Source organism: Nyctibius grandis, chromosome 23, assembly GCF_013368605.1.
Source record: "Nyctibius grandis isolate bNycGra1 chromosome 23, bNycGra1.pri, whole genome shotgun sequence".
NCBI lineage: Eukaryota > Metazoa > Chordata > Aves > Nyctibiiformes > Nyctibiidae > Nyctibius > Nyctibius grandis.
In genome coordinates, this window is record NC_090680.1 from 1,505,280 (window position 1) to 1,516,293 (window position 11,014).

An 11,014-nucleotide genomic window follows, 5' to 3' on the forward strand; every position below is an offset into this window, starting at 1 on the left:
CCTGCAGGAGATGTTGCTCCTCATTTATCCCAGAATAAATGAGTCCAGAGCTCAAGTGCTGGTGTAGAATTGATTTTATGGATTTGAGGCATCAAATTCAAACCACAGTTGTCAAGGCAGCTTTGTGTTGTGCTGACATGCACATACTAGCTTTCGGTTGTTTGCAAACACCCTGTCCTAGATCTAGCTGTGCTGGTTGAAAAGTTACACTGTCTTCACTTTATGGCTGCATGTGCAGCCGTTGGGAACAATCTGTAATAGATTACAGTGTGAAAGCAGTCGTGTGAGTTTAAAGAGCCTTCACTGGTGCTTAAGGGCTAACTTCATCTGGAGCTCCACAGGCAGAGTCGTGAGGACTGGCTTCCAGGAACAGGATTGTAGCAAAAGCTAGGGACAGCAGGGGCACCACCAGGCAGCACGGTTGTCTTTTGAGCAGACTTGTATCTATGCCTTAAAACCAGGGCCTGATGACACCTGGCAGACTGCAAGGAGGGTGATGCACACCCTACGTGGCACGCTGCTGCTGGAACACAAGTTTGCAATGCTCTTTAAGCAGTAGCAGGTTAATCTACTAACACCCAAAGCAGCAAGGGGGAGATGAGCGTGTGTGCTCCCACTGTCTCTCGGTGCAGTTTCAACTGTGGTGTAGGTACAAGAACATGAAGCATTTCTATGGACCCTAATGAACATGTGAACGAAATTCTGAGGAGCTTTGCCTTAGGGTTGACCTCAAGGGGACTTTCCCTCTTAAAAGGTGGTGAGTAGAGTTGGCTGTGGGGCACCATGTGGGCCACTGTGACTTAACTAGTGCAGTCATGGGAGAAATCAATCTATCCTCTGCCCAAGGATGTATCTAAGTTTCTACTTTGTCAAGTTTTATATGACCCAGATAGAAAACTTGAGTCAAAACTTGGATATAACGCAGCTTCTTCTTCATCACTGTCAGATATCTGAGGACAGGCCTATGAGTCCCGAAACTTGTCAATCTTTTCTAGCAGTTAGGGAGACAAACTGTGCCTCTCTAGTTAGAAAAATTCATTCCTAGCCTTATAAATCTCAAGTTTCTTTCCCATTTAGACTGTGTTTTCCTCTTCTATCATATCCAGTTGTGCTTGTTTGACATTCCTCTTCATTGGGGGATTCAGTGCTCTTCGATTATGCATTTTTGATCTGTGTTTGGTTCCTGAGGGAGAGGGGGAAGAAGAGAGTGGAGAGTTGGACCAGGAAGATGGAACAGAGAGGAACTGAGCGATGAATGGTACATGGAGGTAAGTGCAAATAAGGTCCAGAAATTCTGCGTGCAGTGCTGCAAAACAGACTGGTTTTTAGGGCTCCAAGGGTAAATTTGTCCCGGAATCATCTCTTGAAATGCTTGCCTTATGCTGCAATAGGCTGTGTCTTGCAGTCCTGGCAACAGAGGAGCCGTGCCTTTCTATTGATATCATCATTCCCCTGCTAGTTCTGGTTGAGAATTACATATTCAGAGGTTTCACTTCCAGTTGCAAGTTCTCAGTTTTAAGTGAATGTTAAGCTAACCTAAATAACTAATTTAACTAAACTAATCAAGAAAAGTCCTTAGTGGTGATGGTGTCTGTCACTCAAGCCAGAGGACTGTCCCAGGGAGACAACATTTGAAAAAGAGGCGAGAAGCTTTAGGTGCCACAGTGGCAGCAGGTGGTCCAGGTGTGTCCAGGTGGTGTTGCTCTGCTGGGGCACAACGGGACCCCGCAGTGCAGGGGATTATTCCCCGGTTCCTTCTGCTGTGTGGAGAGGGAAGTTTTCTAAGGAAGGGTGTTCATTTGGAGGGAGAGAAAAAGGCTCCTGAAGGTGAATCTCACCTGCTGGATTAGCTGTTTTGCATTAAGAGCTGTAGGAGGCAGGTTGCTGCCCACTTAACTCAGACAAAAGGCATTTGGTGAGTGTGGGGGTGCCTTACCCTGTGGGGTGGTTTGTTGCAGATATTTTCAAGGGCAAATGATTTTTTTTTTTCTAGAGGAATTAGAAATTGACTAAGACATGCAACATTTTATATTACCTTTAGAACATCAGAAAGAAGGGTCTGGATGTGTGTGCATCTCTGTATTGTGCACTGCTCATACAGGGGAGGGAAGTATGCTGAGGAAGTAGATTATTAGCCTCAGTGCGCTGGAGCTTTTGAAGTAGAAAGGGTTTAAGTTACTACAGCATTTGCCAGTAGATCAGTGTTTGTGCTGGGCTGTGAATTGTTTGGGGTCCGTTTTCCCTAGATGTAGCAGTGTCCACTGAATTGTGCTGGAGTGAATGTGAGGAAAGCGGTGCTTTCACCTGCTGAAACAGCAGGGTGGTTAAAATCTGTGCAGCTGCTGGTCCAACACAGACATTTGGCCGGTGTCTACCTTAAATATGTATTCAACTGAATGTTTTGGCTTACATACAGCATGGGGGAGCTCAAACAGCAGTACAGATAACATCCAGTTCTTCAGAAAGGCATTTAACAGCCTTACCATTGTTTTTGTCTGCCTACCCACCTCCCACCTACATCTGCCCTCTTCATGCTGAGGATGTAAAATGTCAGCCTGACAGTTCAAGTGTGGCAAAATAGCAAACAAATGTGAATGATGGGAAGTCTCTAGCTGAGGCTGCCTAACGTGGCACCACCTGCCATCAGTGAGAAAACATGGGTCCAAGAGAGAGTTTGCTGTACTGTTTCAGCCCCTGGAAGACCCATGAAGATGGATGCGTCCCTTTGCCATTACCAGTCTTAGACATTTTAAACTCCTGCCTTAGGAGCAAGGCTCTGTGTGTGTGCTTGTGTTTGTGTATGGATAGGTGTGTGTTGTTACCTAGAAGAGCTGTAGGCTCAGGGGGACATAATCCAAATCTTCTGACAGAACTCTGTTTTCTTTCATACTGTGAATTCAGGAACTACATGATACACTACCTATTACCTTTTGTTCGTATCTAAATTGTCTCCAAAACCTCAGGGTGAGGAGGAAGTCCAGTGTAATACATTGTTACACATCTGTGGAGGTGACGTAAGGGTGCTACACTATATCTCTGAAGATTATTTCTTCGGGATTTCATATTTTTTTTTGTATTCATCATTTTGTGAGATCCAAGACACTGCCCCTGTGATGAGCTGTTTCACCCATAGCATCATTTCTCTCTTCCTGCACATCATAAGGACAGTAACAGGACAGCGGTTTTAGCACCCGTTCCACCCAGTTTGCATAACAGTGGCATTATTGGCATGTTGAGCATGGTTCTGTATGTAAAATGTCAGACTTTTCAAAAGCTCTCAGTAATTTGAGGTGCCTCACGTTCTTGGCATCCAACATTAGACAGGTTAAGGAGCTTGCTGGGATGACACCATCCAGAATCTGAACTTTCACAGTGAGCTGCATTATTGAAACTGCATCAGTTATACCAAAGCAATAAAGTAATCCAGTACCTTGGGATTGGCTTAAAAATCACAAAACTTTAAAGAGTAAAGGAAGATGAGAAACAGTGTGGGGCTGGAGGTCCGATAGAAATAAATACCAGACTGATTCACAAAACGGGGGCATCTTGTTTGCAGCGGGTGGGAACTCGGATGACAGCTCTCTGGCAGAGCTGGACACGCAGCTCTTCCCTAGAAATGGTTTACTGAACTTGTCTGCAAGTTCATCCTCTGTGGCAACATTTCCAAGTGCTTCTGGTGTGAGCGGCCAGCAGGCACCGCTCTAGCATCAGGAATTGCTCGTCTGCTGTGGCATCTGTCTGGCAACGAGCTCCTCGCAGTCCCTCCCAGCTCCCTGTTACACGGGAATGGTGTGGCTATAGCTCAAGGCACCAGTTTGGGCTGGAAAGCTCAGGCATGGCCCGAGGGGGCTGTGAGCTGGGCAGTGAGTGTATTTACCTGCTTCCTGACACAGGGAAGGGGTTGCCACAATATTTGCGCTTGGTTACTGCAGGCAGGTTTCTCCTGGGTTTCAGTACACCTAGATATAGCAATGAAGTGTTACTGGCAGGTCAGGAGGGAGGTGATTTTAGCAGATTATTTAATGCTCTGTGCTCAGAGGTTTCTGGAGGAGCTACCTGAGTGGATTTTCAAAGAACTGGGAAAATAGATTTCCTAAGGAAAGGCTTTTGCTTATTGAACTGGATTTTAGCCCTCGGGGTGCCCAGTGACTTGTGACCAGGTGCCTTTATGCAAACACAGTTTGCGTACCCCTCAGCCACATTCAGACACGACCTGTTCTGATGTGCTTCTTTCAACACAGCTGCAACCCCCCGCCCTTCCCTCCACCCTCTGGTCATAGAGGTTTCGATCCCAGACTATAAAAGCAGTGCAAAGCCTGCATGTTGCAGACTAGCTGTAATTAAATCTCCCAGACACAGAAGTAGTTTAAACAGGTACAGCTGGAACTGACTGAAATTTTTCTTTACTGCTTTCTGGGCTTAGACCAGAGCGGGGGTCCTGCTGCCTCCCTGGAACAGGTTGGGGAGGGAGCTGTAGGAAGAGGGCAGAGAAGGGACAGCTTTGTCAGCTAGAAAGCGATTGAGTGACCTTTCTGCTCCCTGGATGAAGTGGGACCATTGCCTCTGTGTGCTGACATTTGCTCCAGCCCTGTCCTTCTGCCGCTTTCTTCACCTCTGCTTCATTTCGTAATTGCCTTTTGTGTTGTTGGTTTACCCCACCCATCCCCATGCTCCTTCCCTTCAGCATCTCCTCTCCAGGGATTCCTCTGCGTGAACCTGGCCAACAGAGGAGGCACAAAAAGGACAGCCAGCCGGTTGCTCTGCTTTTGTTGCCCTGTAGGTTAGGTCTGTCTTATTTGAGATCTCATGCCACTCACGGCTTCTGTTTGAGAAGAAGAAAAAGGTATGAGGATCCTTTTCTTTTTACCTTTTCTTCCCGTGCAGACCTCCTGGGGTACTCAGAGTTTGCCCTCTGTGGATTCGCACACCCTGTCTGGAGCTGCGGGAGAGTCAACTCTTAAAGACCCCATCATTTCTTACTGATATTTTGTGCGTCATTGTGTTACTGTGTTTGTGCAGTTGTCGCTTGCAAACAGCGCTTTGTGAGTTTGGCTCGATTTTCCCCTCCCCTCTCCTCACCTCTGCCCTGTTCTTGCCCTCTTGTCTTTCATTTATTCCTGGTTTTGTCATGATCTAGGCTAGACAGACTGGAGACTTTTAGGCTTCCAAAGACCTGCATTTCTAATGTAAGAAAACAAGTGGAAAAACACTTAATCTTTTTCCCTTGGACTGAAATCCTACAGGCTCCTTAACCTAATACGAAGGCACATAAAGGGCATAAGCAGCATTTCTTTTCCTTTGACGGTCATCTTTAAGGGGGGGTAGAAGAAAGACAATTGAGGTGATAAAACAAGAAACCAAGAGGTAGGATTCCTGATTTCTGCTCTCGGAAATCTTCTACCACTTGTTGGCTGCCTCACTCGGAGCTTGTCATTTAAATTTTGTGTCAAAGTTTACCTAACTGTTAAAGAATAGCTGTTACTACATTTTCTCAGGCTCTTGCCTGCAGGAGGTGATTATGGAAAAGGTAACATTTCCCTTAACGGCTGAGCTGCAGTCGATTTAATTTGCAATTTGTTACGAAATGGTAGGTATTGTTTTACCTTCCTTCATCCCCAGGCTGGGGGAACGGGCACAGAGAGTTCCAGAGATAAATGGCGAGCCAAATAATTACAAGCCTGGCTCCTAGGGGTGGCTTGAGGATTAATGGCTATTTGTACAGAACTTCGAGACCCTTAGCTGAAATGTGCTTTTAACTCGGGGGCACTGCAGGCTGGAGGTGATGGGTGCCCCCAGGCTCTGGCAGAGGTCAGCACTGGGAGGATATCAGATCTTTTGAAGCAGAGATGCAGCTCCAGGGATGTGGCCAGTGAGGCACAGTGGGGTGGTTCACATTAGACCTGGGAAATGCTCCTATGTAGGACGGGAAGGTGGGAGGGAGAGCCTCAGGAATAACACATCCAATGAATGCTTCTCTAGCCGTCTTTCTGGTCTTTCTATCAATCAGCAGTGTCCCAGCTGGTAAGAAGGTGGCAGTGCTCAGCTGTCATGGATGTAACAATAAAACAGCTTGAGTTGCCTTCTGATGCCAGCCAGAGCCTCCTTGGCCTTTTCCCCTCAGGAACCCATGGGTGACCTCCATAGGTTGCATTAAGCCAGAGCACTGCATTTGAAGTGTTTTGGAGCTAATATGCTGCAAATGACCACGACTTGTCTGGGCTAGGACATTCACTGTCATTATCACAAGCGGGGAAACTTTTCTGTCAGGTGCCTGCACAGTGTCAGAGTCCCAGCCTGTTTTTACAGCCCTAGAAGGATGTGCTGAGTGCATTGCTTTCTAATCTTGCTGGGGAGATTTTCAGAGAGGAGGCTGTGCTGTGGGAAGCAGTGTAAGATATGGATGGATCCAGCCAGCTTGTGCTTGTTTGAGTCCACAAGTGGCTGCCAAGGGCCAGGCACTTGGGGAAAGTTCTCCCTGTCCTGTGGGAGGAGCGCATATGTTTGGAAAGATCCTTGAGTGCAGCAGCCACGGGTGGTGCAGGAGGGGAGAATCTCTCCCTGGGTCTAAGAAGCCCCTCGGGGTGGTGCAGGGAGCAGTTCAATGCTCCCAGCATCGTCCTAAAGCAGCAGCTGGTGGTGCTATATGACAAGGCTCTACTGGCACCCCAGGTAGAGGGACTCTCAGGGGACTGACTATGTTAGCAACTGCAGTGGGGCAGGTCAGTTTATGGCTGGGGAGTCAGCACTGTACAGATACAGTGAGTCCATCCCAAATCCTTTGCTATTCATCTCGTACTGTGGGGGAAAGGAGAACAGCTTATCTCCCTCTCCGCAGCACAAGGTTTCAGGAGAACATCCCGCACCTCTGAGCTACAGAACATCCTCCTTTCTTTTGTTGTCTTCCTGTAAGAGATGCGTTTTAACCTTCTGTCTGTTCAGTGCTCAGGCCACCGTGCAGCAGCAGCAGCATATGTATGGCCCTTTATCTGGTAGGACTGTGTTCCTTGTGCTGAATGTCCCCTCCTTAGTATCTTCAACCTCCCTTTCAGGTTTGGAGATGCCATCGATCTACGCCAGTTCCTGTCTTGCTAAATCAGTAATCTGCAGTTATATCCAACATCTTCCTGCTAAAAAGTCTTTTTAAAATGGCTGCTGGTAGTCAGGGACCTCACCAGTGTCAGTATTGTCCATCTAGTTGGGGAGAATTTGCTGGGGAACAGACCCGTCATCTGATCTTTGTCAACTCTTTTTTTTTCCTCTTTGAAGCTTTGACTCCTCGTTACGGGTAATGCGAATAAAAGTGTCCATCCCCACCACCCCTGCCTCTGGAGAGCAGCACGCTGAAGAGGAATGAAAGGGCCTTGGGAATGCTGAGCGTCATTTTATTATTATGACCTTTAAGGAGACAGTGGGAGGATGGAGGAGGAACACAAGGAAGACACATAGACAAGACCACACAGACAGCCCTTAAGGGGGGAGAGCAAACCCAAAGGGACTTCAAGAGACAAACAAATGGGAGGGGAGGAAGAGAGATAGGAACAGGAGACTGAGCAAGACTGGCACGGAATGGCAGAGCCACCTTCTTCCAGTTTATCCAGGGAGTGGCAGGAGCAGATCTGGGGCTCTCCGTCCATGAAAAAACAGCCTTCTGTGCACCATTCTCCCCTTTTCCTGAAATCTCTGCTTTTGCTCCTCCAGGCAACCATTAATCTAATATTAAGCCCCTTAACCTCTCTAATTGTTCCCTTTCAGTGTCAGCTGGTTTCCTATTAACCTTTCAATCTCTCAGTAATGCAGTTACTTCTGACTCCAGCCAGCCCTGGCTCTAAAGCTTTACCTCCGGCAGTGAATTTTCCAAGCTTTCACTTTTTTTTCTCTTTCTTTTCTGTAATGATTATTACTGCTGTTAAGGAGCCAGTTTGAACCAGCCTCTAAGTGCACAGGGCTGAACCAGTTGGAGTCTATAAATAGCCCTTCACTAACTAACCTTGCGCCTTATTTCATTAAGCTGATTGGCTTCCCTCTCTCCACTTCATTGCATCTCTGACTCTCTCTACCCTCTCCATTATTGATGCTGGATCCTTTGTTGCTATCTGAGACACCTGCTTGTAGATAGCAGCGTTGATCAGTCCTAGGTTTTTTCTCTCCTGAACAAAACAGTGTTGTTGCTGGGGAAGCATCTCTACAGTTTCATAACAGAGGGAAAGCAGAGGGCGAGGCAGGCCTTAAACAGCAAGTCGGAAAATGCCCACACCGTGCAATAGGAAATAGCACAGCTGAGCACCGGTCACAGGGACAGAGTTTGCTGCCTATAGGCTCGGTTTCTGCTGTGACACTCAATGCGATTATACTTGAATGCAAATCCCGTTGTGCAATACAGAAGCCAAGGCGTCTGCCCAAGGACGAATGGTGCTGCAGTTCAAATCAAGAGTGCTGGCCTGGAGCAGACACAGAGATCCCAGAATGCAGTGTGAGCTGTCTGCTGCATCTGAGACAGGTCCTCTGGTGACTTGGACGTCACTAATAGATATGCTACCGCTGCTTGACCCTGTAACCTGGCAGAGCATAGTTTGCTTCACTGGACCTTGTCAAGTCACAGCTCAACAGTGTCTTCATGCTGTGCCTCCTCTAACTCACCTGTTTCTTTTTGAGCTGATGCAGTTCCTGAGCTCTGCTCAACCCTGGTACCTCTCCCCAGGGCCTGTAAGCTGCTCCTTTTTTTTGTGAAGTACAATGGATGTTTGCAGTGAAGACTGAGTTGAGCAGTTGCATGAGGTGACCTGAAATCTCTGGAGTCAGTGTAAATCACAGCTCAACATTACAAGGCTGGGTCTGAGTGGCACTTGCAAACTGCTTGTGTGCAGCGATGCCGTGGGGCAAAGCATCTGCCAGTGCTTTACGAGTACTAGGGGTGCTACTGCAGTACCATGACAGGTTTTGTTTGATGGCCCCAGGAACAGCAATGGCTTCTACAAGTGGGGAAGCACCATCTCATCGCAGAGCTGGGATCGGGGATCCAGTCATGCCTCTGTTTTGCTGCGTGCCAAGGGGCAAGTTCTTTCCCCATGGAGCCTTATTTTTCCCTGAAGGAAGAAGAGGGAGGCTCAGAGGAAACTTTTCCAGTCTGTGCTTAGGCTGACGTTTACAGCCTTTTGCTTCAGCTCAGAACGATTTGTGTGTCTAAAAGCTCTTCTGTTTTTTCTAGCTGTATCATTTGTCTAACACCAGCTGTTACCTTTCCCTGAGAGTCCTGCCTCAAAGTCAACAGCAACTTCATAATAATAGGAGCTATTCTCTTCCACTCTCCGTGCAGCTCTGTGTGTCCCTACTTGCCCACTTACTGCTGTTCCGTGCTGTTGGAGGGCAGATTCTGGCAGCAACGAGCCTTTGTCTTATTTTCTGGCAAATGACCTCGGTCTGCAACACAGCAGGAAAGACAAACAGTGAAGAAATGAGAGCTGCTAAAACTGTGGTTAAAGGAGAAGGTTAACTGAAACTCTTCACGTCATGGCTCTGGGTGCCTCATGGTGAAGGGCTTGGTGGCTGAGCCAGGACCTGGCCATGCTTACGAATGGGGTGGGTTCAAGCCTGGAATGTTGCCCCTCATTTGTGGGAGAAAGGGGGTCCCAGAGGCCTCTCTGGTCCCTGCTGAACCGTGGGGCAGCAGAGGAGGATTGGACCTGCCAACAGGTGCCATCTCAGGGCAGGCATCATCTTGGGGTGCTCCTTTTGGTCCTGAGATGGTGCCTCAGTGGGGTCTCTGGGGCCCGGCAGGGAAGGGGGTCTCCACAAGTTTTGTAGTCCACCCATGAAGAAGGGTGGCCATCTTGCAGACCCCACCAGTGGGGGAAGGCCCTGTGGGGACCGCTGCTGTGGGTGTGGATGGGGTGAAGCCCCTGAGGCCAGTCAGCACCCCCCTAACAGAGCCCCAGCAGAGTGAGGGGCACAGCCTGGCCCCAGAGGAGGGCTCGGGGGCTGAGTTGAGCAGGTACGGCTCTGAGAGGAGGGTTTAGCTCCTCAAGCACCTATGCTGTAGGTAGAAGAGGAAGAAAACTCCGCCAGGTTACACCAGGAGGTGCCTGCTCTGGATGCCTTGACGGCTCCCTGTCCCGCCTGCTAAAAACGCTGCCTTGAAGTGAAGGTGACCCGGAGTCCTGGGTCAGTGGAGCAGAACACGTGTTTGGAGGGGAAGCCGGTGGGAGATGTAACTCAAAGCAAAACTACCCCTGCTTTTTTGATCTGCATCACAACAGGCAAATGCTATCAGACCCTCCCTTAGCTACACCGCAGTTGCCCATTTTCCCTGGCTTCTATGGTCTGTCCCATCTACTCCTCTTCCCTGGGAAGCTTCCTAAATATTTACACCATTGATCAATCATATGACCCCACTATGGCAATGTGATACGGCTTTAGCTGTGCTAATCAGCTTAGCTTGGGCCCCTGACCCCTGCCATCTTATTTTAGGAAAAAAATTTACACAGTGCCTGGCAAGGGCTGTTCAGTCCAGAGGATTTAAATCCAAAGTGAAAAACAGCAACACAGACTTTTACTTTTTTATTTTGTAGCCAGAATTCAGTTTACCATTACAGTTTCTGATTTGTCTTTCCTCTAGGAGGAGCTGAGCTTTGAATAATACACCAAGATTTCAATTGCATGGTAAAATATTTGTCTCTTTTGACTCTTAACAAAAAAATACCCCAAGTAGTAAATATTGAGTGCTATGGCTGAAGCACTTAAGAGACGCTCAGTCATCCAAATGGACTTGGACACTGAATCACTTCCCTCCTTTCTCCTCCTGACTTTAAATGATGTCCTTTCAAGCAAAATGGGCTCTAGAGAAAAGAGCAGTGTTGGGTGCAGGGGACTGGAAACATTTACCTTGAACCTCAGAGGCTTTTGTGAGGGAGGGACCAGAGGAGAGAGGGGCCTAAAGATAAATATATTCTTGGAGTGTTTTTTTTTTCTCCACAGAGAGACATCTCTTCTCTGAAGCACCAGCAAAAGTCAGAGATGA